This window comes from Phyllobates terribilis, unplaced genomic scaffold, assembly GCF_046119375.1.
Source record: "Phyllobates terribilis strain yellow unplaced genomic scaffold, ASM4611937v1 Scaffold_213__1_contigs__length_3403324, whole genome shotgun sequence".
Lineage (NCBI taxonomy): Eukaryota > Metazoa > Chordata > Amphibia > Anura > Dendrobatidae > Phyllobates > Phyllobates terribilis.
The window spans coordinates 1483537-1510651 of NW_027362973.1; the positions used below are offsets into that span (position 1 = coordinate 1483537).

General features: G+C 43.7%; 11 non-coding genes and 3 pseudogenes across 11 annotated transcripts; all 14 read right to left on the reverse strand.

Moving 5' to 3' along the window:
• Window positions 1-176: 176 nt before the first annotated feature.
• On the reverse strand, window positions 177-359 carry LOC141214066 (U2 spliceosomal RNA). The gene has a single exon (XR_012283396.1). It is a non-coding gene; the product is annotated as a U2 spliceosomal RNA (small nuclear RNA).
• Window positions 360-883: 524 nt separating this feature from the next.
• LOC141214139 (U2 spliceosomal RNA) lies at window positions 884-999 on the reverse strand (annotated as a pseudogene).
• Window positions 1000-2114: 1115 nt separating this feature from the next.
• LOC141214118 (U2 spliceosomal RNA) lies at window positions 2115-2310 on the reverse strand. The gene has a single exon (XR_012283435.1). It is a non-coding gene; the product is annotated as a U2 spliceosomal RNA (small nuclear RNA).
• A 6157-nt stretch (window positions 2311-8467) lies between these two features.
• LOC141213827 (U2 spliceosomal RNA) lies at window positions 8468-8658 on the reverse strand. The gene has a single exon (XR_012283164.1). It is a non-coding gene; the product is annotated as a U2 spliceosomal RNA (small nuclear RNA).
• Window positions 8659-9773: 1115 nt separating this feature from the next.
• Window positions 9774-9964, reverse strand: LOC141213828 (U2 spliceosomal RNA). The gene has a single exon (XR_012283165.1). It is a non-coding gene; the product is annotated as a U2 spliceosomal RNA (small nuclear RNA).
• A 1115-nt stretch (window positions 9965-11079) lies between these two features.
• Window positions 11080-11270, reverse strand: LOC141214011 (U2 spliceosomal RNA). The gene has a single exon (XR_012283342.1). It is a non-coding gene; the product is annotated as a U2 spliceosomal RNA (small nuclear RNA).
• A 1118-nt stretch (window positions 11271-12388) lies between these two features.
• On the reverse strand, window positions 12389-12579 carry LOC141214037 (U2 spliceosomal RNA). Its single transcript, XR_012283368.1, has one exon. It is a non-coding gene; the product is annotated as a U2 spliceosomal RNA (small nuclear RNA).
• A 1115-nt stretch (window positions 12580-13694) lies between these two features.
• On the reverse strand, window positions 13695-13900 carry LOC141214105 (U2 spliceosomal RNA; annotated as a pseudogene).
• Window positions 13901-20288: 6388 nt separating this feature from the next.
• LOC141214019 (U2 spliceosomal RNA) lies at window positions 20289-20479 on the reverse strand. Its single transcript, XR_012283350.1, has one exon. It is a non-coding gene; the product is annotated as a U2 spliceosomal RNA (small nuclear RNA).
• Window positions 20480-21594: 1115 nt separating this feature from the next.
• Window positions 21595-21785, reverse strand: LOC141214058 (U2 spliceosomal RNA). Its single transcript, XR_012283388.1, has one exon. It is a non-coding gene; the product is annotated as a U2 spliceosomal RNA (small nuclear RNA).
• A 1112-nt stretch (window positions 21786-22897) lies between these two features.
• Window positions 22898-23084, reverse strand: LOC141214111 (U2 spliceosomal RNA). The gene has a single exon (XR_012283432.1). It is a non-coding gene; the product is annotated as a U2 spliceosomal RNA (small nuclear RNA).
• A 790-nt stretch (window positions 23085-23874) lies between these two features.
• LOC141214153 (U2 spliceosomal RNA) lies at window positions 23875-23966 on the reverse strand (annotated as a pseudogene).
• A 1112-nt stretch (window positions 23967-25078) lies between these two features.
• Window positions 25079-25269, reverse strand: LOC141213821 (U2 spliceosomal RNA). The gene has a single exon (XR_012283158.1). It is a non-coding gene; the product is annotated as a U2 spliceosomal RNA (small nuclear RNA).
• Window positions 25270-26384: 1115 nt separating this feature from the next.
• On the reverse strand, window positions 26385-26575 carry LOC141213995 (U2 spliceosomal RNA). Its single transcript, XR_012283326.1, has one exon. It is a non-coding gene; the product is annotated as a U2 spliceosomal RNA (small nuclear RNA).
• Window positions 26576-27115: the final 540 nt, after the last annotated feature.

Here is a 27115-nt window from a genome sequence, read left to right on the forward strand (position 1 = left end):
TGCTGAAGTTGAACCAAAATGAGCTTGTAATCTGGCTTCTGCAACTTTGAACATGAAAAATCCAATGAGGAGAAGAAAAGCAAAGCCAAAGAGTCCATCCCAAAATCCGACAAACAAGCAAAATGAACAAAAAACATTGAATTCAATTCTTTCTGATTTTAGAAACTGCATTAAAGAAGGGGTGCACCGGTCCTGGAGATACTGCAATACCAGGTCAATGCGTGGAGTGGACAGAGCAAGCTCTTTTTCCATCTCCCTGTTCTAAAAATCCATTTAATATATGGTCCCCAGATAGGGGACGTATCAGATATTAAACTGATAAGAACAGATTTTTTTGATTGAAGCTGCATCCAAGGCACTGAAAAATGTGACCGAAGTCACACCAAAACAGCGCACGAGGCGAGGATTCATGTGGACCCTTCCCGGAGGAGAGGGTCCCCAATAAACCATCCCCATCCCTCCGAGCCAGAAGGCCACAGCGAGGGTCAGGGATCTCCGATGCTCTCCCTAGCCGAAGCCGGAGAAGAGCCGTTTTCGTGCTCCCAGCTTCCATCTAGGCTGCCACCCTAGTGGAGCTGGAGCCTGTGTTGGTTTCTCAGCCCAAAGCTGACCGGACCTCCGACCGGGTTTATAAAAATTCCCCTTCCTAGCCCGTAGGCCAGGAATAGGGGGGGTTGCTCAGAAAGTATGATTGGCAAAGGTGCGGCGTGCTACGAAGCCAAGTCTTTCTGGGGTTCCCAGTCCCAGTAAGCTTGGACTCCCACCAGGGCGCCTACTCCTGGGGCACATTGCTCCAAAGCCCTCACACTTACCCAGCCTAGTGACTTCGATCCTGGAGGGCCATGTTTTCCATCAGATAACTCTATGAGCCACCTGGCGTACTAACAAGTGCACCAAACCAGTGTGTAATATGCATCAATTTACTAGGGCAGCCCAAGGACAAAACTGCCTTTTCAAAAGATACTACACTTGATCTTAGCCAAAAGGCCGAGAAGCGATAACCAGAATTGGTTTCAAACTACGGAGCCACCCAAGGATCCTGAAAAGTCCATTTGTGGAGATGAGCTCCTGGACTCCCGTTAAGAAGACATGTTGTCAACCTCTAGATCCCTTACATGCCTGCACTTTTCGGCTTGCTGCTGCTGCAATCCACGCGTTTTAGATCTGCATAACTCCACCTCTTTAAACACAGCACCTTCACCCCCTGCTGTTCCCACCCGCCTCAACACCGTTGGAAGGGAGGAGAACCAATTAAGGCGGGGGGTGGGGTGGAACGAGCAGCTGTCTACCCTTAGCAGGAGGGCTCCTGATTACATACCTCTCCTGCTGCTGCTGCTGCTGGCTGTCCAGCAGCAGACTGAAGGTGGCTGCTGCTGTGCACAGGTATATAAAGGCTCAGAGCCTATTATGACACGCGCAGCCAGCGTTCCATTGCCACATTCCATCTACTGCAGGCAGGATACCTGGCTGGCTGAATGTCGCTGAGAAGCTCACAGAGACCGCCATAAGCAACAGTTTAACAGAATGCCACAGACTAATCAACCAAACTTTTTGGGTTGGGTTCTCTTTTATAGTCTGCAGGCATTAAATGAAAGAAGTCAGTGTTCCAGCAGAGGGAGACAACGTTTCAGAAAAGGCATTGTAGCAAACCAAAAAAGAAATTTTAAGCGCAGCAGAGTAACCAGCACACATACCTGTTAGCTCAGGTGAGTTTAAAAGGCTGCTGTTGATAACAAGGGCATTTGCTAAATAGATGGTGTGTGTGCAACAATATACTGAAAGGTCAATTATATTGTGCAGCTTATCTCACCACCTGTAGTTATTTAGGTGAAAGCTCCAAAATGCTTGCCTAATATGTCTGTTTATCCAAAAGGAAGTAAAAAGGGAGAGCTAGAAAGATAGCATTGCATCACATTACATGGCAATGCAATGCACAGTTGCTAAAGTTGAACCAAAATGAGCTTGTAATCTGGCTTCTGCAACTTTGAACATGAAAAATCCAATGAGGAGAAGAAAAGCAAAGCCAAAGAGTCCATCCCAAAATCCGACAAACAAGCAAAATGAACAAAAAACATTGAATTCAATTCTTTCTGATTTTAGAAACTGCATTAAAGAAGGGGTGCACCGGTCCTGGAGATACTGCAATACCAGGTCAATGCGTGGAGTGGACAGAGCAAGCTCTTTTTCCATCTCCCTGTTCTAAAAATCCATTTAATATATGGTCCCCAGATAGGGGACGTATCAGATATTAAACTGATAAGAACAGATTTTTTTTTTTTTTTTTTTTTTTTTCTCCTCAGACGAGGAAATTCCACAGTCTATGGAAACCAGACAAAGGAAAATTCCATCAAAACAGCTGCGTCAAATCCAATACGCAATTTGCTGTCCCCATCATCATCGGAAATATTTATTTCATATTTCAAAACAACAATAACAAAAATGAAGAGGTACTAACAATATATCTCCACTTTTTAACTTTCCATATTCCCTCCGCATCCACTTCCCCTCTCCTCTTTTTGTCCCATAGGAAACACACATACATCTTCCCCAAAATCACCTTCACACTATCCTTTACAGCAATTTCCTTCCTTTTAAACACATACACATTCCTCACATCCCATAACACTTCCTTTATACATGCAAGCATCAACCACAAGACTCTTTCCTTCGTCCCATCACATATTCCCAAACCAAACATAAACAACTCAAAAGACAACAAATTCACACCACACAATTCTTTACACAAAGGCCCCATTCTCCCAATCACATCTCTAGCATACTGGCAATTCCAAAAAACATGCAACACACTTTCCCTTCCACCACAGCCATTTCTTGGACACATTTCACTCCTCACCAAACCTCTATTCCTCTGAAATTCTCTCACAGGTAATACTCCATGTAAAGACTGCCACACAACTTCACTCTGTTTGTTGGTCATACCACTCATCCGCACTTTCTTCCAAACCTTCTGCACATCACCACCCCTAACCATATTTATTCCACATTCTACCTCTCTACATTCAATCGTCCTATACACAGCCTTCTTATTCTCCAGCAATCTCACATCTGCATCACACAGTTCATACCTCACCAAAAACTTATAAACCCACACATACCATACAGGCACCTCAAAAGCAATCGGACATCGCAAATCCCTTTCTTGCCACTTTAAACGAAACAAATACGCTCCAAATAAATACCTACACATAGATGAAAACTTTCCATCCGCCCTAATCACTTTCAAAACAAACACAACGATATTCACACCAAAAAACACGTCCAAATTCGGAAAACCCAAACCACCTTTTTCCACTCTTTTAACCAAAATTTCTCTCCTAGCTCTCTCCATTTTCGAGTTCCACAAAAAAACAAATAAAATTCTATTCAAGCTTCTCATACACATATATCCTGGTGGAAATACTACCGCAATATATAAAAATATTGGCAACACCACACTCTTAACAATTAAAATCTTCCCAAAAAAGGATAAACTCCTCAATTTCCAAAAATTCAACTTCTGCTCAACTTTTCCTTTCGCATCATCCCAACTTTCTTTCCCATCCAAACTCTCTGAAAACTTCACACCCAAAACTTTAATAGGTCCATTCACTACATTCACACCTACATCCCTACTTAAACTTCCGCCTCCAAAACCCTTACACTCACTCTTTTCCCAATTCACTTTAAACGCAGATGCACCACAAAAAATAGACACTAACAACTTCACCCGCCTCACCGAACATTCAGAATCACATAATACACACACGTCATCCATATAACCACTCACCTTCCATTCTTTTCCTCCACCTCCCGGCACTTGCACACCACGAATTACCTTATCTTTCCTCAGCATACACAACAATGGCTCAATTGCACAAATAAATGCTACAGGGGACAAAGGACACCCCTGTCGCACACCCGAAAACACATTCACTTTCCTACCCACATACCCATTCATTAAAACACAGCTATAAACACCCGCATACAAACTTCTCACTCGCCCAACAAAATCAGCCGGAAAACCCATTTTTAACAACACTCTGAACAAAAAACCATGCGACAACCTATCATAAGCCTTTTCAAAATCCAAACTTAACAAAAATACACTCTTCTTACGACCCATGCAATCCCATAGACAATCTCTTAACATACACACACACTCATGAATCCGCCTCCCAGGTACCGCACAACACTGCTCATCCCCAATCACACTCTCTATCACATCACGCATCCTATTAGCCATAAGTTTTGCATAGATTTTATAATCACAATTAAGTAACGTTATTGGCCTCCAATTCCTCAGACTTTTCAAATCCCCTTGCTTAGGAATTAACACAACCAAACCTGCACGCATACTCTCAGTCACCTCCATGTTTCCCCACATATACTTACATACATCCACAAAGTCCTTACCAATCACACCCCACATCACACGATAAAATTCTACTGGGAGGCCATCCTCCCCCGGCGTCTTATTCAAAGCCATACTACACATAACCTTCCATACCTCATCACCAGTCACCTCACCCATCACTCTCTCTCTTTCTGCTTCACTCAACTTACTCTCTAACACACTCAAAACATCATTCTCCAAACATTCATCCCTCTGTTTCACTGCATACAGATCCTCATAAAACTTAGCCACCTCTTCACACATATCCTCTCCACTCACCTCACTTCCATCTGCTCCATACACCACGCTCATACTCTGTTTCTTTCCAAAAACTTTTTTAAAGAAAAACCGAGAACATTTCTCATCCTGCTCCATCTTATCAATCTTTGCCCTAAACACTATGCTTCTCCCTCTCTCCAACAAAAACTCACTAATCTCCTTTTTTACCTCTAAAATATCCTCCTCCACCTCAACTCCTCCTTCCCTTAACTTATACAAAACGCTCAACCGCGCGTTCAGTTTAACAAAACTCTCTCTTTTAATTGCTGCATACTTGTATCCTAAATTTTTAAAGAACATTTTTGTTTGTTTCTTCACCCAGTCCCACCACTCACAAACATTCCCAAACTCATTTTTATGCTTACACCATTCTTCATACCGCCTTTCATACTCCTTTCTCACATCTTCATTCTCTAACAGTTTAACATTTAACTTCCACAATCCTCTCCCAAACACTCCATCAACTTTTATATCCAACTCACACAACATACACACATGATCTGAAAAAAGAACGTTTTCCTGCCTATAATTAACAGAAACCATATTTTTAGAAATAAAACAATAATCCAATCTGGATTGTACCCTACCACTCTCAGAAAAGAAAGTGTTCAACAAAGGATTCATGTTACACACGCGCTGCATATCACACAACCCAAAATCATTCACTAACTCCAATAATGCTTTCCCAGACACATCCACATTCACTCTCCCCACATCACAGTTCATATCACCCACAATTACCACAGGTATTCTTCCTGGAACAAAAAGCTTAAAATTTTTTCAAATAAATTTTTGCGCTCATTTTTTTCAACTGGCGCATAAACATTAATAACACAAAACTTTACATTCTTGTATACAAAATTAGCAAGGATACATCTCCCCACCTCAATAACCAAATAATCACTCAAAACAACCTCCCTTCCTTTAACCAAAATACCCACACCATCATTCTTATTACATGCACTCCCCGACCACACAGACGCTCCATAAGACCATTCATCCCCTTTCACACCATCCACTACCCCACATTCTTGTAAACAAAAAATAGATGCATTTTGCATAGCTAAAAACTCAAAAATAGCAGCTCTTTTTACTTTACTTTTAAACACTCTTACGTTTTGGGACACTATGGTAAATCCCATAATACTTCTACTCCTTCACCAATTACACAAAGAAATAGCCTTTGGCCTAAACCAAAGCTCACAAGAGGACAAAAAGAAAAAACATTTACAATATTATATGGTGACACTATCCAGCACCACCACTATCCTCCTCCGCCATCAGAACAGAACAGCTGGTTTCCGACCCGCTGGCTTCACCAGCCACACTCCTCATTCTGGCAGTTCTGATCTTCCTCTGAGGCTCACTAAAATCTGCATCATCACTGCCCCCACCATCCTCCCTACGACTCTTCTTTGCACCCCTATCATCCTCCGAAGAAAAATCTTCAATGTTTTCAGGACCCGAAGGGTGTTCAGGACTGTCGGGTTCCGAGATTTGCACTTCACATCCTGTTGCGTCCATTGCCTCTCCAAAAGTCATCATCTCAGGCAGCTCTGCTTCCACCACTTTCCTAGATATTCTCGCAGACACTGCCTTTTTCTCCACCTTTGCCACTTCCCTCCAGAACTCCTTTTCTTCCCTCCGCTTCTTCCTCATTTCTTCAGCAGAAGAAGAACATGGTCTCAGGGACACCTCCTCTGGCGCCGTAGAGGGAGAGGCTCTACCAGTTTCCCGCCTCCTTCCCTCTCTCTCCTCCCTCTCCAATCTTTCCAGCACTTTCAGTGCGCTTGCCATCTGCCTCCTCTCCAGCTCCTCCTCCTTCTGTTCTTTATCAGAACGTCTAGGTGCACTCATAGGACAGTCCTTATACATGTGATCACTACTCCCACAGACATCACAGGACTTGGCCTCTGGACACTGGTTGGCCATATGCCCCTCCTTTCTGCAATTTCGGCAACACTGCCCTTTAAGGCATGTTACCATGGTATGTCCGAAAGAAAAGCATCTACGGCAAAACATGGGCTGGCCTGGGTAAAAGAGGAAACCTCTATGGCCTGCAACGGAAAAATTTGATGGAGGGTGTCTAAAGCCCCCCACACTGTCAGGATCCCTTTTCAATTTCACACGGAATTTATACTGACAGTTAAAGATTCCTAGACAATTGACTTGCTTCACTCCCTTCCGCACATATTCACAGTAGCGAGAGAGGAAGCACTCCAGCAGCTCAGGGTCTGTAAAAGGGTTATAGACAGTCACAGTCACCTCCTTTTCTTGCAGACCAAACAAAGGTTCCCATCTAACTCCTTCCAAGCAGGGGTCACTAGAGTGACCACGGAGCCATTCAAAGACATTAAGGCAAACATCCTGGTCCATAAAGGTAACGTCATAATTACCTTGACGTGAAAATTCGTTGACACTGAAGATCTCAGAACGTCTTGCTCCAGCTTTGCCTTCAACGATGTCTTGGACAATGAAAACCACGTTGTTCTTGTTCTGGTCAGATGGATCCACGGACAAATGGATGGTGTTCTTCACAAAAGACATCTTGGATTCTGTCGGTATGGAATACCACAGGAAAAAGCAGAAAATCCGCCACAAAAGGGTCCGGATTCCTCCAGGAGACTCGCACCAATCAAGGTACAGTCATACGATCTTAGCCAAAAGGCCGAGAAGCGATAACCAGAATTGGTTTCAAACTACGGAGCCACCCAAGGATCCTGAAAAGTCCATTTGTGGAGATGAGCTCCTGGACTCCCGTTAAGAAGACATGTTGTCAACCTCTAGATCCCTTACATGCCTGCACTTTTCGGCTTGCTGCTGCTGCAATCCACGCGTTTTAGATCTGCATAACTCCACCTCTTTAAACACAGCACCTTCACCCCCTGCTGTTCCCACCCGCCTCAACACCGTTGGAAGGGAGGAGAACCAATTAAGGCGGGGGGTGGGGTGGAACGAGCAGCTGTCTACCCTTAGCAGGAGGGCTCCTGATTACATACCTCTCCTGCTGCTGCTGCTGCTGGCTGTCCAGCAGCAGACTGAAGGTGGCTGCTGCTGTGCACAGGTATATAAAGGCTCAGAGCCTATTATGACACGCGCAGCCAGCGTTCCATTGCCACATTCCATCTACTGCAGGCAGGATACCTGGCTGGCTGAATGTCGCTGAGAAGCTCACAGAGACCGCCATAAGCAACAGTTTAACAGAATGCCACAGACTAATCAACCAAACTTTTTGGGTTGGGTTCTCTTTTATAGTCTGCAGGCATTAAATGAAAGAAGTCAGTGTTCCAGCAGAGGGAGACAACGTTTCAGAAAAGGCATTGTAGCAAACCAAAAAAGAAATTTTAAGCGCAGCAGAGTAACCAGCGCACATACCTGTTAGCTCAGGTGAGTTTAAAAGGCTGCTGTTGATAACAAGGGCATTTGCTAAATAGATGGTGTGTGTGCAACAATATACTGAAAGGTCAATTATATTGTGCAGCTTATCTCACCACCTGTAGTTATTTAGGTGAAAGCTCCAAAATGCTTGCCTAATATGTCTGTTTATCCAAAAGGAAGTAAAAAGGGAGAGCTAGAAAGATAGCATTGCATCACATTACATGGCAATGCAATGCACAGTTGCTGAAGTTGAACCAAAATGAGCTTGTAATCTGGCTTCTGCAACTTTGAACATGAAAAATCCAATGAGGAGAAGAAAACCAAAGCCAAAGAGTCCATCCCAAAATCCGACAAACAAGCAAAATGAACAAAAAACATTGAATTCAATTCTTTCTGATTTTAGAAACTGCATTAAAGAAGGGGTGCACCGGTCCTGGAGATACTGCAATACCAGGTCAATGCGTGGAGTGGACAGAGCAAGCTCTTTTTCCATCTCCCTGTTCTAAAAATCCATTTAATATATGGTCCCCAGATAGGGGACGTATCAGATATTAAACTGATAAGAACAGATACTACACTTGATCTTAGCCAAAAGGCCGAGAAGCGATAACCAGAATTGGTTTCAAACTACGGAGCCACCCAAGGATCCTGAAAAGTCCATTTGTGGAGATGAGCTCCTGGACTCCCGTTAAGAAGACATGTTGTCAACCTCTAGATCCCTTACATGCCTGCACTTTTCGGCTTGCTGCTGCTGCAATCCACGCGTTTTAGATCTGCATAACTCCACCTCTTTAAACACAGCACCTTCACCCCCTGCTGTTCCCACCCGCCTCAACACCGTTGGAAGGGAGGAGAACCAATTAAGGCGGGGGGTGGGGTGGAACGAGCAGCTGTCTACCCTTAGCAGGAGGGCTCCTGATTACATACCTCTCCTGCTGCTGCTGCTGCTGGCTGTCCAGCAGCAGACTGAAGGTGGCTGCTGCTGTGCACAGGTATATAAAGGCTCAGAGCCTATTATGACACGCGCAGCCAGCGTTCCATTGCCACATTCCATCTACTGCAGGCAGGATACCTGGCTGGCTGAATGTCGCTGAGAAGCTCACAGAGACCGCCATAAGCAACAGTTTAACAGAATGCCACAGACTAATCAACCAAACTTTTTGGGTTGGGTTCTCTTTTATAGTCTGCAGGCATTAAATGAAAGAAGTCAGTGTTCCAGCAGAGGGAGACAACGTTTCAGAAAAGGCATTGTAGCAAACCAAAAAAGAAATTTTAAGCGCAGCAGAGTAACCAGCGCACATACCTGTTAGCTCAGGTGAGTTTAAAAGGCTGCTGTTGATAACAAGGGCATTTGCTAAATAGATGGTGTGTGTGCAACAATATACTGAAAGGTCAATTATATTGTGCAGCTTATCTCACCACCTGTAGTTATTTAGGTGAAAGCTCCAAAATGCTTGCCTAATATGTCTGTTTATCCAAAAGGAAGTAAAAAGGGAGAGCTATAAAGATAGCATTGCATCACATTACATGGCAATGCAATGCACAGTTGCTGAAGTTGAACCAAAATGAGCTTGTAATCTGGCTTCTGCAACTTTGAACATGAAAAATCCAATGAGGAGAAGAAAAGCAAAGCCAAAGAGTCCATCCCAAAATCCAACAAACAAGCAAAATGAACAAAAAACATTGAATTCAATTCTTTCTGATTTTAGAAACTGCATTAAAGAAGGGGTGCACCGGTCCTGGAGATACTGCAATACCAGGTCAATGCGTGGAGTGGACAGAGCAAGCTCTTTTTCCATCTCCCTGTTCTAAAAATCCATTTAATATATGGTCCCCAGATAGGGGACGTATCAGATATTAAACTGATAAGAACAGATACTACACTTGATCTTAGCCAAAAGGCCGAGAAGCGATAACCAGAATTGGTTTCAAACTACGGAGCCACCCAAGGATCCTGAAAAGTCCATTTGTGGAGATGAGCTCCTGGACTCCCGTTAAGAAGACATGTTGTCAACCTCTAGATCCCTTACATGCCTGCACTTTTCGGCTTGCTGCTGCTGCAATCCACGCGTTTTAGATCTGCATAACTCCACCTCTTTAAACACAGCACCTTCACCCCCTGCTGTTCCCACCCGCCTCAACACCGTTGGAAGGGAGGAGAACCAATTAAGGCGGGGGGTGGGGTGGAACGAGCAGCTGTCTACCCTTAGCAGGAGGGCTCCTGATTACATACCTCTCCTGCTGCTGCTGCTGCTGGCTATCCAGCAGCAGACTGAAGGTGGCTGCTGCTGTGCACAGGTATATAAAGGCTCAGAGCCTATTATGACACGCGCAGCCAGCGTTCCATTGCCACATTCCATCTACTGCAGGCAGGATACCTGGCTGGCTGAATGTCGCTGAGAAGCTCACAGAGACCGCCATAAGCAACAGTTTAACAGAATGCCACAGACTAATCAACCAAACTTTTTGGGTTGGGTTCTCTTTTATAGTCTGCAGGCATTAAATGAAAGAAGTCAGTGTTCCAGCAGAAGGAGACAACGTTTCAGAAAAGGCATTGTAGCAAACCAAAAAAGAAATTTTAAGCGCAGCAGAGTAACCAGCGCACATACCTGTTAGCTCAGGTGAGTTTAAAAGGCTGCTGTTGATAACAAGGGCATTTGCTAAATAGATGGTGTGTGTGCAACAATATACTGAAAGGTCAATTATATTGTGCAGCTTATCTCACCACCTGTAGTTATTTAGGTGAAAGCTCCAAAATGCTTGCCTAATATGTCTGTTTATCCAAAAGGAAGTAAAAAGGGAGAGCTAGAAAGATAGCATTGCATCACATTACATGGCAATGCAATGCACAGTTGCTGAAGTTGAACCAAAATGAGCTTGTAATCTGGCTTCTGCAACTTTGAACATGAAAAATCCAATGAGGAGAAGAAAAGCAAAGCCAAAGAGTCCATCCCAAAATCCGACAAACAAGCAAAATGAACAAAAAACATTGAATTCAATTCTTTCTGATTTTAGAAACTGCATTAAAGAAGGGGTGCACCGGTCCTGGAGATACTGCAATACCAGGTCAATGCGTGGAGTGGACAAAGCAAGCTCTTTTTCCATCTCCCTGTTCTAAAAATCCATTTAATATATGGTCCCCAGATAGGGGACGTATCAGATATTAAACTGATAAGAACAGATACTACACTTGATCTTAGCCAAAAGGCCGAGAAGCGATAACCAGAATTGGTTTCAAACTACGGAGCCACCCAAGGATCCTGAAAAGTCCATTTGTGGAGATGAGCTCCTGGACTCCCGTTAAGAAGACATGTTGTCAACCTCTAGATCCCTTACATGCCTGCACTTTTCGGCTTGCTGCTGCTGCAATCCACGCGTTTTAGATCTGCATAACTCCACCTCTTTAAACACAGCACCTTCACCCCCTGCTGTTCCCACCCGCCTCAACACCGTTGGAAGGGAGGAGAACCAATTAAGGCGGGGGGTGGGGTGGAACGAGCAGCTGTCTACCCTTAGCAGGAGGGCTCCTGATTACATACCTCTCCTGCTGCTGCTGCTGCTGCTGGCTGTCCAGCAGCAGACTGAAGGTGGCTGCTGCTGTGCACAGGTATATAAAGGCTCAGAGCCTATTATGACACGCGCAGCCAGCGTTCCATTGCCACATTCCATCTACTGCAGGCAGGATACCTGGCTGGCTGAATGTCGCTGAGAAGCTCACAGAGACCGCCATAAGCAACAGTTTAACAGAATGCCACAGACTAATCAACCAAACTTTTTGGGTTGGGTTCTCTTTTATAGTCTGCAGGCATTAAATGAAAGAAGTCAGTGTTCCAGCAGAAGGAGACAACGTTTCAGAAAAGGCATTGTAGCAAACCAAAAAAGAAATTTTAAGCGCAGCAGAGTAACCAGCGCACATACCTGTTAGCTCAGGTGAGTTTAAAAGGCTGCTGTTGATAACAAGGGCATTTGCTAAATAGATGGTGTGTGTGCAACAATATACTGAAAGGTCAATTATATTGTGCAGCTTATCTCACCACCTGTAGTTATTTAGGTGAAAGCTCCAAAATGCTTGCCTAATATGTCTGTTTATCCAAAAGGAAGTAAAAAGGGAGAGCTAGAAAGATAGCATTGCATCACATTACATGGCAATGCAATGCACAGTTGCTGAAGTTGAACCAAAATGAGCTTGTAATCTGGCTTCTGCAACTTTGAACATGAAAAATCCAATGAGGAGAAGAAAAGCAAAGCCAAAGAGTCCATCCCAAAATCCGACAAACAAGCAAAATGAACAAAAAACATTGAATTCAATTCTTTCTGATTTTAGAAACTGCATTAAAGAAGGGGTGCACCGGTCCTGGAGATACTGCAATACCAGGTCAATGCGTGGAGTGGACAGAGCAAGCTGTTTTTCCATCTCCCTGTTCTAAAAATCCATTTAATATATGGTCCCCAGATAGGGGACGTATCAGATATTAAACTGATAAGAACAGATACTACACTTGATCTTAGCCAAAAGGCCGAGAAGCGATAACCAGAATTGGTTTCAAACTACGGAGCCACCCAAGGATCCTGAAAAGTCCATTTGTGGAGATGAGCTCCTGGACTCCCGTTAAGAAGACATGTTGTCAACCTCTAGATCCCTTACATGCCTGCACTTTTCGGCTTGCTGCTGCTGCAATCCACGCGTTTTAGATCTGCATAACTCCACCTCTTTAAACACAGCACCTTCACCCCCTGCTGTTCCCACCCGCCTCAACACCGTTGGAAGGGAGGAGAACCAATTAAGGCGGGGGGTGGGGTGGAACGAGCAGCTGTCTACCCTTAGCAGGAGGGCTCCTGATTACATACCTCTCCTGCTGCTGCTGCTGCTGGCTGTCCAGCAGCAGACTGAAGGTGGCTGCTGCTGTGCACAGGTATATAAAGGCTCAGAGCCTATTATGACACGCGCAGCCAGCGTTCCATTGCCACATTCCATCTACTGCAGGCAGGATACCTGGCTGGCTGAATGTCGCTGAGAAGCTCACAGAGACCGCCATAAGCAACAGTTTAACAGAATGCCACAGACTAATCAACCAAACTTTTTGGGTTGGGTTCTCTTTTATAGTCTGCAGGCATTAAATGAAAGAAGTCAGTGTTCCAGCAGAAGGAGACAACGTTTCAGAAAAGGCATTGTAGCAAACCAAAAAAGAAATTTTAAGTGCAGCAGAGTAACCAGCGCACATACCTGTTAGCTCAGGTGAGTTTAAAAGGCTGCTGTTGATAACAAGGGCATTTGCTAAATAGATGGTGTGTGTGCAACAATATACTGAAAGGTCAATTATATTGTGCAGCTTATCTCACCACCTGTAGTTATTTAGGTGAAAGCTCCAAAATGCTTGCCTAATATGTCTGTTTATCCAAAAGGAAGTAAAAAGGGAGAGCTAGAAAGATAGCATTGCATCACATTACATGGCAATGCAATGCACAGTTGCTGAAGTTGAACCAAAATGAGCTTGTAATCTGGCTTCTGCAACTTTGAACATGAAAAATCCAATGAGGAGAAGAAAAGCAAAGCCAAAGAGTCCATCCCAAAATCCGACAAACAAGCAAAATGAACAAAAAACATTGAATTCAATTCTTTCTGATTTTAGAAACTGCATTAAAGAAGGGGTGCACCGGTCCTGGAGATACTGCAATACCAGGTCAATGCGTGGAGTGGACAGAGCAAGCTCTTTTTCCATCTCCCTGTTCTAAAAATCCATTTAATATATGGTCCCCAGATAGGGGACGTATCAGATATTAAACTGATAAGAACAGATTTTTTTTTTTTTTTTTTAATTTGGCTATCCCCCACATGGGGATAAAAACCGTTTATTTAAAATTTAACAAATTACAGAAATAAAACCATTACATCCACATTACACTTTCGGGACTTCAAAGAAAAATAAAAATTCCATCACAGCAAATTTTACAAGACTTCAAATATTCCATAGGTTAAAAAGCCATTTGCCTGCCAACGTTACATTCTTTTTCCTGTCCAATAAATAGTATATGTACATTTCACTTTTACAAAAGGCTAAAACATCATCTACTGGTAACATTTCATGTTTGAAAACAGCAATATTTCTAGCATTCCAGAGCGCTATCTTGGCACAATTCACTGTCTTCCACGCCATTATTTTTTGGTCCATTGTTGGGCATTCCAGAAGACCATATAACACTGATGCAAAATTAAAGTCCTTGAGGTCCACCATTTTCTCCAGCAGGGGGATTAATCTTCTCCAGAACTCTTTAGCAAAAGCACAAGTCCATAAAAGATGCTTCACTGTCTCTTCTTCTTGACAACCTTCTCTTGGGCAGATGGCAGACCTCACAAAACCTCTTCTGTACTGGAATGCCCGGCAAGGAAGACAGTGGTGTGCGCAGCTCCAAGACATGTCTTTCTGTACATTAAAAAGATAAGGGGCGTTAATCATTTTCCATATGTGTACAGTTTTGTCATCATCATAACGTTCAATATCACACAACGTCACATCAGTACTAATTTGTTTGAGTAGTGTCTTGCTGTTACATAGATCCCCTGTCTGTTTCTTATTCAAATTAAAATCAAGAATAATTTTCTTTAAAATCTCATAATGTGCAGGTAGGTTAAAAGCATAAGGAAAGGATAAAACCGTTTCAAACCAACCAAACCTTCTCATGAGAAAACCAGTGTTAAAACGCATAAAATAGGAAAGGTAATTATCTTTAAAAAGGGTTTTAAAACAGAAACAGAAAAAATGTATTAAAAGAAACTTATCTAAAACAGGGAAATCTTTCCCACCTTTAACCTTTGGCTTTGTCACAATTTCTCTTTTGAGTTTCTCCATTTTTGAGCCCCAAAAAAAGGTAAAACCTACTTTTGTAATTCGTTTCAACAAATTTGTAGGAGGGGGGAACACCAAACTAAGATATAACAGGATAGGTAATATCACCATTTTTACAATCAGAACTTTACCTTCCATTGACAGCTTTCTCATTTTCCACATGCAGATTTTCTGATTAATTTTCTGTGCTGCCGCATCCCAGCTATTAAAACCATTATTAGATTCATTAAAAGAAACACCTAAAATAGTAATGGAATCTGTAACTTCAATTGGTACATCATGTAAACTCATCCCCCCGACATTTAAAATATTACATTTAGTAAGATTAATTTTAAAACCGGAAACTGTACAAAAAGACTGAATTTGGCTTATCGTTTTTTGTATTGAAGGTACATCACATCCAAACACTGCTACATCATCCATATAGCTTACAACTTTAACTTGTAGACCGTTCCCTCCGGGTAAGGGTACTCCACATATTTGCTTATCCCGGCGTATTGTACATAAAAGGGGTTCTATAGCACATATAAAAAGCAGGGGGGACAAAGGGCAACCCTGCTTCACCCCTGATTTTAAAACTACCTCTTTTGTTTTAAAACCATTAACTAAAATCTTACTCGTACAATCATTATAAAAAGCTTTAAGAGACAATAAAAACCCACCCGGAATGCCCATTTTTTCTAAAACTTTAAAAAGATAAAAATGAGACACGCGGTCAAAAGCTTTCTCAAAATCCACCGCTAGGATTGACATCTTTGTCTTTCTGGTTTTTACATCTTCAATACAATCTTTCACCAGGTTTAAATTGTCCCAGATACTACGCCCAGGTACCCCGCATACCTGATTTGCATGAATTACTTTATGTATCACCTTTTTCAACCGATTTGCACAGATCTTAGCCATAATTTTGTAATCACTATTTAAAAGAGTTATCGGCCTCCAGTTTTTAAGATCCGTTTTGTCACCTTTTTTGTATAGTAGTGATACCTCACCTTTCTTCCATGAGTTGAGTAAAACCTTATTATTAAAAACTTCGGAAAACAAATTAAACAAATCATCTTTTAAAATATCATAAAAACTTATATAAAACTCTATGGGGATACCATCAGGGCCGGGCACTTTACCATTTTTAAAACTCTTCATGGTTTCTAAAATCTCTTCCTCACATAGAGGTTGGGATAAAAAACTTTGGGCATCAGCATCTAGGGTGGACTTGATCTCCCCCAGGAAAGTGTGTATTAAATCATGGTCTACAGTTTTTACATTAAAAAGATCATTAAAATAGACATTTACCTTATCCAATATAACGTTGATATTATTATCTCCATCTATGTTATCAATTATTGTTTTCGCCTGTTTGTTTTTCTTAAAAAAATACCTGGAACAAGTCTCATCCTCTTCTACGTGTTTTACCTTTGAACGAAAAATCTGTTCTTTTCCTTTTTGTTCCAACCACTTTGAAATTTCTCCTTTAAGACTCAATATATCATTACCTACATCCAGACCATTGTCTTTGAATTTGTACAATGTCTGTAACCTGATATTAAGAAAATTATAGATCTCAAACTTTTCTTTAGCTTTTTGTATGCTTTTCTTTATAAAGAAATCTTTAATGTTTATTTTCATTCTATCCCACCAGGAGCTAAAAGAAATATTGGGGTTTTTCCTTTTTCTACAGTTTACATAAAACTCAATAAAATCCGATAAAATTTGTGGATCTTTTAAAAGGGACACATTCAATTTCCAAGATTTCTTACCACATTTCTTCTTTCCATTAATCCTCACTCTGAAAGATAAAACCTTGTGATCTGAGAGAATATTAGTTAAAACTTCACATTTCACTGGCAGTATTTTTTCTGAACCTAAAACAAAATCTATCCTGGAGCTACATGTAGAATTGCTCCAGGTGAAACCAGCGTCTATAGGGCTATCCTTGTTACATTCTTTATACACATCAGTTAATTTACAATCATTTATAATATTGCTTAACATTCCAGACGTTTTGTCATAATTTCTACTCACGGAACCGGAGCGTCGGCTTTCGCCTTTTAAAATACAATTAAAATCACCTGCCAGGATAAAAGGTTCAGAAATGTTAATAAATAAAGGTAAAATTTCCAGCATATCAGCCCTTTCATTTTTATCAGGTGACCCATAAAAATTTAAAAACTGCCATCTTGTCCCATCAATAAAAGCCTTAACTAAAAGAATACGACCCGGTAAAATATCTTGGATAAAATCAATAGACACATTTCCCTTAAAAAGTATAGCTACCCCGGCTGATCCGGTTGCATTTGATCCAGACCAGACCGATGGACCATGTTTCCACTCTTCCTTATATTTTTTGTAAGAAATCTTATGAGGGATATGACATTCTTGTAAAAAGAAAACAGAAGCTGTAAAACAGGTTAAAAAATGTAAAACAGTAGCTCTTCTGGTCTTGGATCCTATGCCTCTCACATTGAGGGAAACACCACTAATGTCAGCCATCATAACAAATGGTTAGGAAGAAACAAAAACTGGACTTTACCTATCCGATGGACGGATCAGACCACTTGGACTTTCACCAACGCCCTCTTCTGAATCCACCGTTATCAAAGAGTCTTCATCATCGGAGAAGGAACATTCACTTAAATTAAGACCCGACGCTACTGGGGTGTAGCTCGGAAGGATATTGAGAGAAAGGTTACACTGGGTCTCCATAGGCTGACCATTTAGGTCCTCGTCAGGTGGGTCTCTGAGAGGCTCCGCACTCCCCTGCTGACCCGCAGAGGGTCGTAACACAGGGGCAGGCTGCGCACATGGCGGAGCCTCAGAGTCCCCGGAGGCAGCCAGGTTCGGGGCCCCACCTGGAGCAGCAGAGCCCCGGGACCTCGGGATTCCAGAGTCTACACCCCCCGTGAGGGGATGTATCCATCTCCTCCCTATTAGCCACCTCCACGGAACCATTCTTTTTCTTATTATGAGACCTCACCAAATGCCACGTACCGCCCTCGCTCTCGTGAGACCCAGTGGGAATTTTGGGCTCGGTGTCAGCCTTTTGGCGCTCTTTTTTGGCCTTACCGACCGCCCCTTTATGATCTTTCTCAGCCTTCCTTTTAGCCTCCTTATGGTCTTTCAGCCAGCTCCTGGGCTCCTGTGAGTTACCTGTCATTGACTCGGAGGGATTGTTACTAGTTGAAGCGCCCTTATCACCTCCCGAGGCTCCAGGTTGTTGCTCCTCCTCCTGAGGGGTGGTCTGATTGGCCCGTCCATTCCCGGATGTCTTGGACTTCTCCTTTTGTTTTTGTTCATCCTCTCTGAACCTGTGAGGGCAAGAAAAATAGAAATGACCAGGTGTCCGACAAAAAGAGCATTTTTTTTCATTTGGGCACTCCTTTGTGTCATGTTCAGTACTGGCACAATTTCTACAAGTGGCACCACAACTATCCTTAGAGTGCCCATAGAGACCACAATACCTACAGAAAAGTGGCATTCCTGAGAAAAAAAAATCCCCATTAGTTTGCCCTATTTTAAATCGAGCTGGAGGAAGTCTCACACCTCCAGGGAATTTAGGGTCTCTTTCACATTTTACTAAAAACTTCCATTTTGAGGTCCAGATGTTAAACTCATTCAACACTTTCCCAATCAATTTCACACTTTTAAAATAAACTGACAAAAAGGAAATAACCTCTGGTGCTGTTATGAAGGGTGAGAAGATTTTCACAACCACCATCTTTACCTCATCCAGGACGTGCTCGATGATCTGAATCCCTTTTAGACCAGGGCTATTTTCTACCGACTTAACTCTGGACAAAACATCTTTGAAAATACCTTCGCCAGTAAAGGTTACATCATAATCTCCACGTCGAGGATAATCCTGGATAGAAAGGATTTCGTTGGTTCTGACGTGGAGCAGTTTCTCAAGCACGTCCTGGACTACATATCCCAGATTCCGTATATCGAAACCACCAGCCGTAAATCGGACCCTTATGGTGTTCTTAAGCCTCGCATATAGAGGCACGAGGTTGGGGTCAACCTCCATGGTATGGCGCAACAAAATGCAAATTGCAACCGCCTGCAATCTGCGCCTTCAGAGCTTTGAGATAAAGCACCTGAAGGCTGGGGGATCGCTGCCCGTTACCCTAGGACTAATCCCTCTCCCTAATAGCAGCAGGCAGGTGAAGCCCACCGAAGTGGACGATCCTGCCAGGCCAAGGAGAGGGGTACCTGAGTGCCCTTCAACTGAAACCTCCTGCTGTGAAGCACTTGGTCTCAGCCAAAAGGCCGAGAAGCGATAACCAGAATTGGTTTCAAACTACGGAGCCACCCAAGGATCCTGAAAAGTCCATTTGTGGAGATGAGCTCCTGGACTCCCGTTAAGAAGACATGTTGTCAACCTCTAGATCCCTTACATGCCTGCACTTTTCGGCTTGCTGCTGCTGCAATCCACGCGTTTTAGATCTGCATAACTCCACCTCTTTAAACACAGCACCTTCACCCCCTGCTGTTCCCACCCGCCTCAACACCGTTGGAAGGGAGGAGAACCAATTAAGGCGGGGGGTGGGGTGGAACGAGCAGCTGTCTACCCTTAGCAGGAGGGCTCCTGATTACATACCTCTCCTGCTGCTGCTGCTGCTGGCTGTCCAGCAGCAGACTGAAGGTGGCTGCTGCTGTGCACAGGTATATAAAGGCTCAGAGCCTATTATGACACGCGCAGCCAGCGTTCCATTGCCACATTCCATCTACTGCAGGCAGGATACCTGGCTGGCTGAATGTCGCTGAGAAGCTCACAGAGACCGCCATAAGCAACAGTTTAACAGAATGCCACAGACTAATCAACCAAACTTTTTGGGTTGGGTTCTCTTTTATAGTCTGCAGGCATTAAATGAAAGAAGTCAGTGTTCCAGCAGAAGGAGACAACGTTTCAGAAAAGGCATTGTAGCAAACCAAAAAAGAAATTTTAAGCGCAGCAGAGTAACCAGCGCACATACCTGTTAGCTCAGGTGAGTTTAAAAGGCTGCTGTTGATAACAAGGGCATTTGCTAAATAGATGGTGTGTGTGCAACAATATACTGAAAGGTCAATTATATTGTGCAGCTTATCTCACCACCTGTAGTTATTTAGGTGAAAGCTCCAAAATGCTTGCCTAATATGTCTGTTTATCCAAAAGGAAGTAAAAAGGGAGAGCTAGAAAGATAGCATTGCATCACATTACATGGCAATGCAATGCACAGTTGCTGAAGTTGAACCAAAATGAGCTTGTAATCTGGCTTCTGCAACTTTGAACATGAAAAATCCAATGAGGAGAAGAAAAGCAAAGCCAAAGAGTCCATCCCAAAATCCGACAAACAAGCAAAATGAACAAAAAACATTGAATTCAATTCTTTCTGATTTTAGAAACTGCATTAAAGAAGGGGTGCACCGGTCCTGGAGATACTGCAATACCAGGTCAATGCGTGGAGTGGACAGAGCAAGCTCTTTTTCCATCTCCCTGTTCTAAAAATCCATTTAATATATGGTCCCCAGATAGGGGATGTATCAGATATTAAACTGATAAGAACAGATACTACACTTGATCTTAGCCAAAAGGCCGAGAAGCGATAACCAGAATTGGTTTCAAACTACGGAGCCACCCAAGGATCCTGAAAAGTCCATTTGTGGAGATGAGCTCCTGGACTCCCGTTAAGAAGACATGTTGTCAACCTCTAGATCCCTTACATGCCTGCACTTTTCGGCTTGCTGCTGCTGCAATCCACGCGTTTTAGATCTGCATAACTCCACCTCTTTAAACACAGCACCTTCACCCCCTGCTGTTCCCACCCGCCTCAACACCGTTGGAAGGGAGGAGAACCAATTAAGGCGGGGGGTGGGGTGGAACGAGCAGCTGTCTAACCTTAGCAGGAGGGCTCCTGATTACATACCTCTCCTGCTGCTGCTGCTGCTGGCTGTCCAGCAGCAGACTGAAGGTGGCTGCTGCTGTGCACAGGTATATAAAGGCTCAGAGCCTATTATGACACGCGCAGCCAGCGTTCCATTGCCACATTCCATCTACTGCAGGCAGGATACCTGGCTGGCTGAATGTCGCTGAGAAGCTCACAGAGACCGCCATAAGCAACAGTTTAACAGAATGCCACAGACTAATCAACCAAACTTTTTGGGTTGGGTTCTCTTTTATAGTCTGCAGGCATTAAATGAAAGAAGTCAGTGTTCCAGCAGAAGGAGACAACGTTTCAGAAAAGGCATTGTAGCAAACCAAAAAAGAAATTTTAAGCGCAGCAGAGTAACCAGCGCACATACCTGTTAGCTCAGGTGAGTTTAAAAGGCTGCTGTTGATAACAAGGGCATTTGCTAAATAGATGGTGTGTGTGCAACAATATACTGAAAGGTCAATTATATTGTGCAGCTTATCTCACCACCTGTAGTTATTTAGGTGAAAGCTCCAAAATGCTTGCCTAATATGTCTGTTTATCCAAAAGGAAGTAAAAAGGGAGAGCTAGAAAGATAGCATTGCATCACATTACATGGCAATGCAATGCACAGTTGCTGAAGTTGAACCAAAATGATCTTGTAATCTGGCTTCTGCAACTTTGAACATGAAAAATCCAATGAGGAGAAGAAAAGCAAAGCCAAAGAGTCCATCCCAAAATCCGACAAACAAGCAAAATGAACAAAAAACATTGAATTCAATTCTTTCTGATTTTAGAAACTGCATTAAAGAAGGGGTGCACCGGTCCTGGAGATACTGCAATACCAGGTCAATGCGTGGAGTGGACAGAGCAAGCTCTTTTTCCATCTCCCTGTTCTAAAAATCCATTTAATATATGGTCCCCAGATAGGGGATGTATTAGATATTAAACTGATAAGAACAGATACTACACTTGATCTTAGCCAAAAGGCCGAGAAGCGATAACCAGAATTGGTTTCAAACTACGGAGCCACCCAAGGATCCTGAAAAGTCCATTTGTGGAGATGAGCTCCTGGACTCCCGTTAAGAAGACATGTTGTCAACCTCTAGATCCCTTACATGCCTGCACTTTTCGGCTTGCTGCTGCTGCAATCCACGCGTTTTAGATCTGCATAACTCCACCTCTTTAAACACAGCACCTTCACCCCCTGCTGTTCCCACCCGCCTCAACACCGTTGGAAGGGAGGAGAACCAATTAAGGCGGGGGGTGGGGTGGAACGAGCAGCTGTCTACCCTTAGCAGGAGGGCTCCTGATTACATACCTCTCCTGCTGCTGCTGCTGGCTGTCCAGCAGCAGACTGAAGGTGGCTGCTGCTGTGCACAGGTATATAAAGGCTCAGAGCCTATTATGACACGCGCAGCCAGCGTTCCATTGCCACATTCCATCTACTGCAGGCAGGATACCTGGCTGGCTGAATGTCGCTGAGAAGCTCACAGAGACCGCCATAAGCAACAGTTTAACAGAATGCCACAGACTAATCAACCAAACTTTTTGGGTTGGGTTCTCTTTTATAGTCTGCAGGCATTAAATGAAAGAAGTCAGTGTTCCAGCAGAAGGAGACAACGTTTCAGAAAAGGCATTGTAGCAAACCAAAAAAGAAATTTTAAGCGCAGCAGAGTAACCAGCGCACATACCTGTTAGCTCAGGTGAGTTTAAAAGGCTGCTGTTGATAACAAGGGCATTTGCTAAATAGATGGTGTGTGTGCAACAATATACTGAAAGGTCAATTATATTGTGCAGCTTATCTCACCACCTGTAGTTATTTAGGTGAAAGCTCCAAAATGCTTGCCTAATATGTCTGTTTATCCAAAAGGAAGTAAAAAGGGAGAGCTAGAAAGATAGCATTGCATCACATTACATGGCAATGCAATGCACAGTTGCTGAAGTTGAACCAAAATGAGCTTGTAATCTGGCTTCTGCAACTTTGAACATGAAAAATCCAATGAGGAGAAGAAAAGCAAAGCCAAAGAGTCCATCCCAAAATCCGACAAACAAGCAAAATGAACAAAAAACATTGAATTCAATTCTTTCTGATTTTAGAAACTGCATTAAAGAAGGGGTGCACCGGTCCTGGAGATACTGCAATACCAGGTCAATGCGTGGAGTGGACAGAGCAAGCTCTTTTTCCATCTCCCTGTTCTAAAAATCCATTTAATATATGGTCCCCAGATAGGGGACGTATCAGATATTAAACTGATAAGAACAGATTTTTTTTTTTCTATTGAAAGCCCGAATTCGTGTACAAAACCCGACTGCGCTTAAAAAAGTGACAAGTGCCACAAAAAAAGTGCACTAGGATGCTGGTCTTCTTAAAACCCTCTCCAAAAGGAGAAGGGTCCCCCAAACCATTCCCCGTCCCTCCGAGCCAGAAGGCCACAGCGAGGAACAGGGACAAATAGCCACCTCCAGCCGGAGCCAGAGGCGACCCAATCTTACCCCCAATACCTGCCCGAGTTCTCACCCGAGCAAGGCACTGGGAGCCAAAGACTGTGCTCCCCTCCCGGAAGAGGGGAGCCAACAATGCTCTTCTCCCGAAAGAGGAGAGCCAGGGGGGTTCAGGGGGGAGCGGAACCTGATGGCCACACACTCCCCCCCTAGACCTGCCAAGAGAGGAACCCGTAAGGGAACCGCATCCCGACAAAATCCTAGTAAGGACGTGGACACACGTGAAAAAGTGGACACACAGTGACAAAAAAAATTAAATAAATAGTGAAGGTTTCACAGTATAATACTGCCCGGACCTTCGACCGGGAATTGAAAAATTCCCCATCCTAAGGCCAGAAGGCCCGGAATAAGGGTGTGAGTGAAGAAAGAAATATTGAAGTGCTAGTGCAAATGTGCCATAAACTCAAGTGGGGTTCCCAATCCCAGTGAGTTAAGGCACCCCAGGGTCACCACTCCTGGGGCACTTCACACTTCGGGCTTTCGATCTTCCCCGGCCCAATGGCGTCGATCCTGGGGGGCCATGCTTTCCACCAGATGACTATATTAGCCAACTGGCGTACTAACAAGCGCCTAAACCCCAGTGTGCATAATGTATCAATCTACTAGGGCGGCCAACATCCAAAACCGCCTTTTCGAAAGATACTACACTTGATCTTAGCCAAAAGGCCGAGAAGCGATAACCAGAATTGGTTTCAAACTACGGAGCCACCCAAGGATCCTGAAAAGTCCATTTGTGGAGATGAGCTCCTGGACTCCCGTTAAGAAGACATGTTGTCAACCTCTAGATCCCTTACATGCCTGCACTTTTCGGCTTGCTGCTGCTGCAATCCACGCGTTTTAGATCTGCATAACTCCACCTCTTTAAACACAGCACCTTCACCCCCTGCTGTTCCCACCCGCCTCAACACCGTTGGAAGGGAGGAGAACCAATTAAGGCGGGGGGTGGGGTGGAACGAGCAGCTGTCTACCCTTAGCAGGAGGGCTCCTGATTACATACCTCTCCTGCTGCTGCTGTTGGCTGTCCAGCAGCAGATTGAAGGTGGCTGCTGCTGTGCACAGGTATATAAAGGCTCAGAGCCTATTATGACACGCGCAGCCAGCGTTCCATTGCCACATTCCATCTACTGCAGGCAGGATACCTGGCTGGCTGAATGTCGCTGAGAAGCTCACAGAGACCGCCATAAGCAACAGTTTAACAGAATGCCACAGACTAATCAACCAAACTTTTTGGGTTGGGTTCTCTTTTATAGTCTGCAGGCATTAAATGAAAGAAGTCAGTGTTCCAGCAGAAGGAGACAACGTTTCAGAAAAGGCATTGTAGCAAACCAAAAAAGAAATTTTAAGCGCAGCAGAGTAACCAGCGCACATACCTGTTAGCTCAGGTGAGTTTAAAAGGCTGCTGTTGATAACAAGGGCATTTGCTAAATAGATGGTGTGTGTGCAACAATATACTGAAAGGTCAATTATATTGTGCAGCTTATCTCACCACCTGTAGTTATTTAGGTGAAAGCTCCAAAATGCTTGCCTAATATGTCTGTTTATCCAAAAGGAAGTAAAAAGGGAGAGCTAGAAAGATAGCATTGCATCACATTACATGGCAATGCAATGCACAGTTGCTGAAGTTGAACCAAAATGAGCTTGTAATCTGGCTTCTGCAACTTTGAACATGAAAAATCCAATGAGGAGAAGAAAACCAAAGCCAAAGAGTCCATCCCAAAATCCGACAAACAAGCAAAATGAACAAAAAACATTGAATTCAATTCTTTCTGATTTTAGAAACTGCATTAAAGAAGGGGTGCACCGGTCCTGGAGATACTGCAATACCAGGTCAATGCGTGGAGTGGACAGAGCAAGCTCTTTTTCCATCTCCCTGTTCTAAAAATCCATTTAATATATGGTCCCCAGATAGGGGACATATCAGATATTAAACTGATAAGAACAGATACTACACTTGATCTTAGCCAAAAGGCCGAGAAGCGATAACCAGAATTGGTTTCAAACTACGGAGCCACCCAAGGATCCTGAAAAGTCCATTTGTGGAGATGAGCTCCTGGACTCCCGTTAAGAAGACATGTTGTCAACCTCTAGATCCCTTACATGCCTGCACTTTTCGGCTTGCTGCTGCTGCAATCCACGCGTTTTAGATCTGCATAACTCCACCTCTTTAAACACAGCACCTTCACCCCCTGCTGTTCCCACCCACCTCAACACCGTTGGAAGGGAGGAGAACCAATTAAGGCGGGGGGTGGGGTGGAACGAGCAGCTGTCTACCCTTAGCAGGAGGGCTCCTGATTACATACCTCTCCTGCTGCTGCTGCTGCTGGCTGTCCAGCAGCAGACTGAAGGTGGCTGCTGCTGTGCACAGGTATATAAAGGCTCAGAGCCTATTATGACACGCGCAGCCAGCGTTCCATTGCCACATTCCATCTACTGCAGGCAGGATACCTGGCTGGCTGAATGTCGCTGAGAAGCTCACAGAGACCGCCATAAGCAACAGTTTAACAGAATGCCACAGACTAATCAACCAAACTTTTTGGGTTGGGTTCTCTTTTATAGTCTGCAGGCATTAAATGAAAGAAGTCAGTGTTCCAGCAGAAGGAGACAACGTTTCAGAAAAGGCATTGTAGCAAACCAAAAAAGAAATTTTAAGCGCAGCAGAGTAACCAGCGCACATACCTGTTAGCTCAGGTGAGTTTAAAAGGCTGCTGTTGATAACAAGGGCATTTGCTAAATAGATGGTGTGTGTGCAACAATATACTGAAAGGTCAATTATATTGTGCAGCTTATCTCACCACCTGTAGTTATTTAGGTGAAAGCTCCAAAATGCTTGCCTAATATGTCTGTTTATCCAAAAGGAAGTAAAAAGGGAGAGCTAGAAAGATAGCATTGCATCACATTACATGGCAATGCAATGCACAGTTGCTGAAGTTGAACCAAAATGAGCTTGTAATCTGGCTTCTGCAACTTTGAACATGAAAAATCCAATGAGGAGAAGAAAAGCAAAGCCAAAGAGTCCATCCCAAAATCCGACAAACAAGCAAAATGAACAAAAAACATTGAATTCAATTCTTTCTGATTTTAGAAACTGCATTAAAGAAGGGGTGCACCGGTCCTGGAGATACTGCAATACCAGGTCAATGCGTGGAGTGGACAGAGCAAGCTCTTTTTCCATCTCCCTGTTCTAAAAATCCAATTAATATATGGTCCCCAGATAGGGGACGTATCAGATATTAAACTGATAAGAACAGATACTACACTTGATCTTAGCCAAAAGGCCGAGAAGCGATAACCAGAATTGGTTTCAAACTACGGAGCCACCCAAGGATCCTGAAAAGTCCATTTGTGGAGATGAGCTCCTGGACTCCCGTTAAGAAGACATGTTGTCAACCTCTAGATCCCTTACATGCCTGCACTTTTCGGCTTGCTGCTGCTGCAATCCACGCGTTTTAGATCTGCATAACTCCACCTCTTTAAACACAGCACCTTCACCCCCTGCTGTTCCCACCCGCCTCAACACCGTTGGAAGGGAGGAGAACCAATTAAGGCGGGGGGTGGGGTGGAACGAGCAGCTCTCTACCCTTAGCAGGAGGGCTCCTGATTACATACCTCTCCTGCTGCTGCTGCTGCTGGCTGTCCAGCAGCAGACTGAAGGTGGCTGCTGCTGTGCACAGGTATATAAAGGCTCAGAGCCTATTATGACACGCGCAGCCAGCGTTCCATTGCCACATTCCATCTACTGCAGGCAGGATACCTGGCTGGCTGAATGTCGCTGAGAAGCTCACAGAGACCGCCATAAGCAACAGTTTAACAGAATGCCACAGACTAAT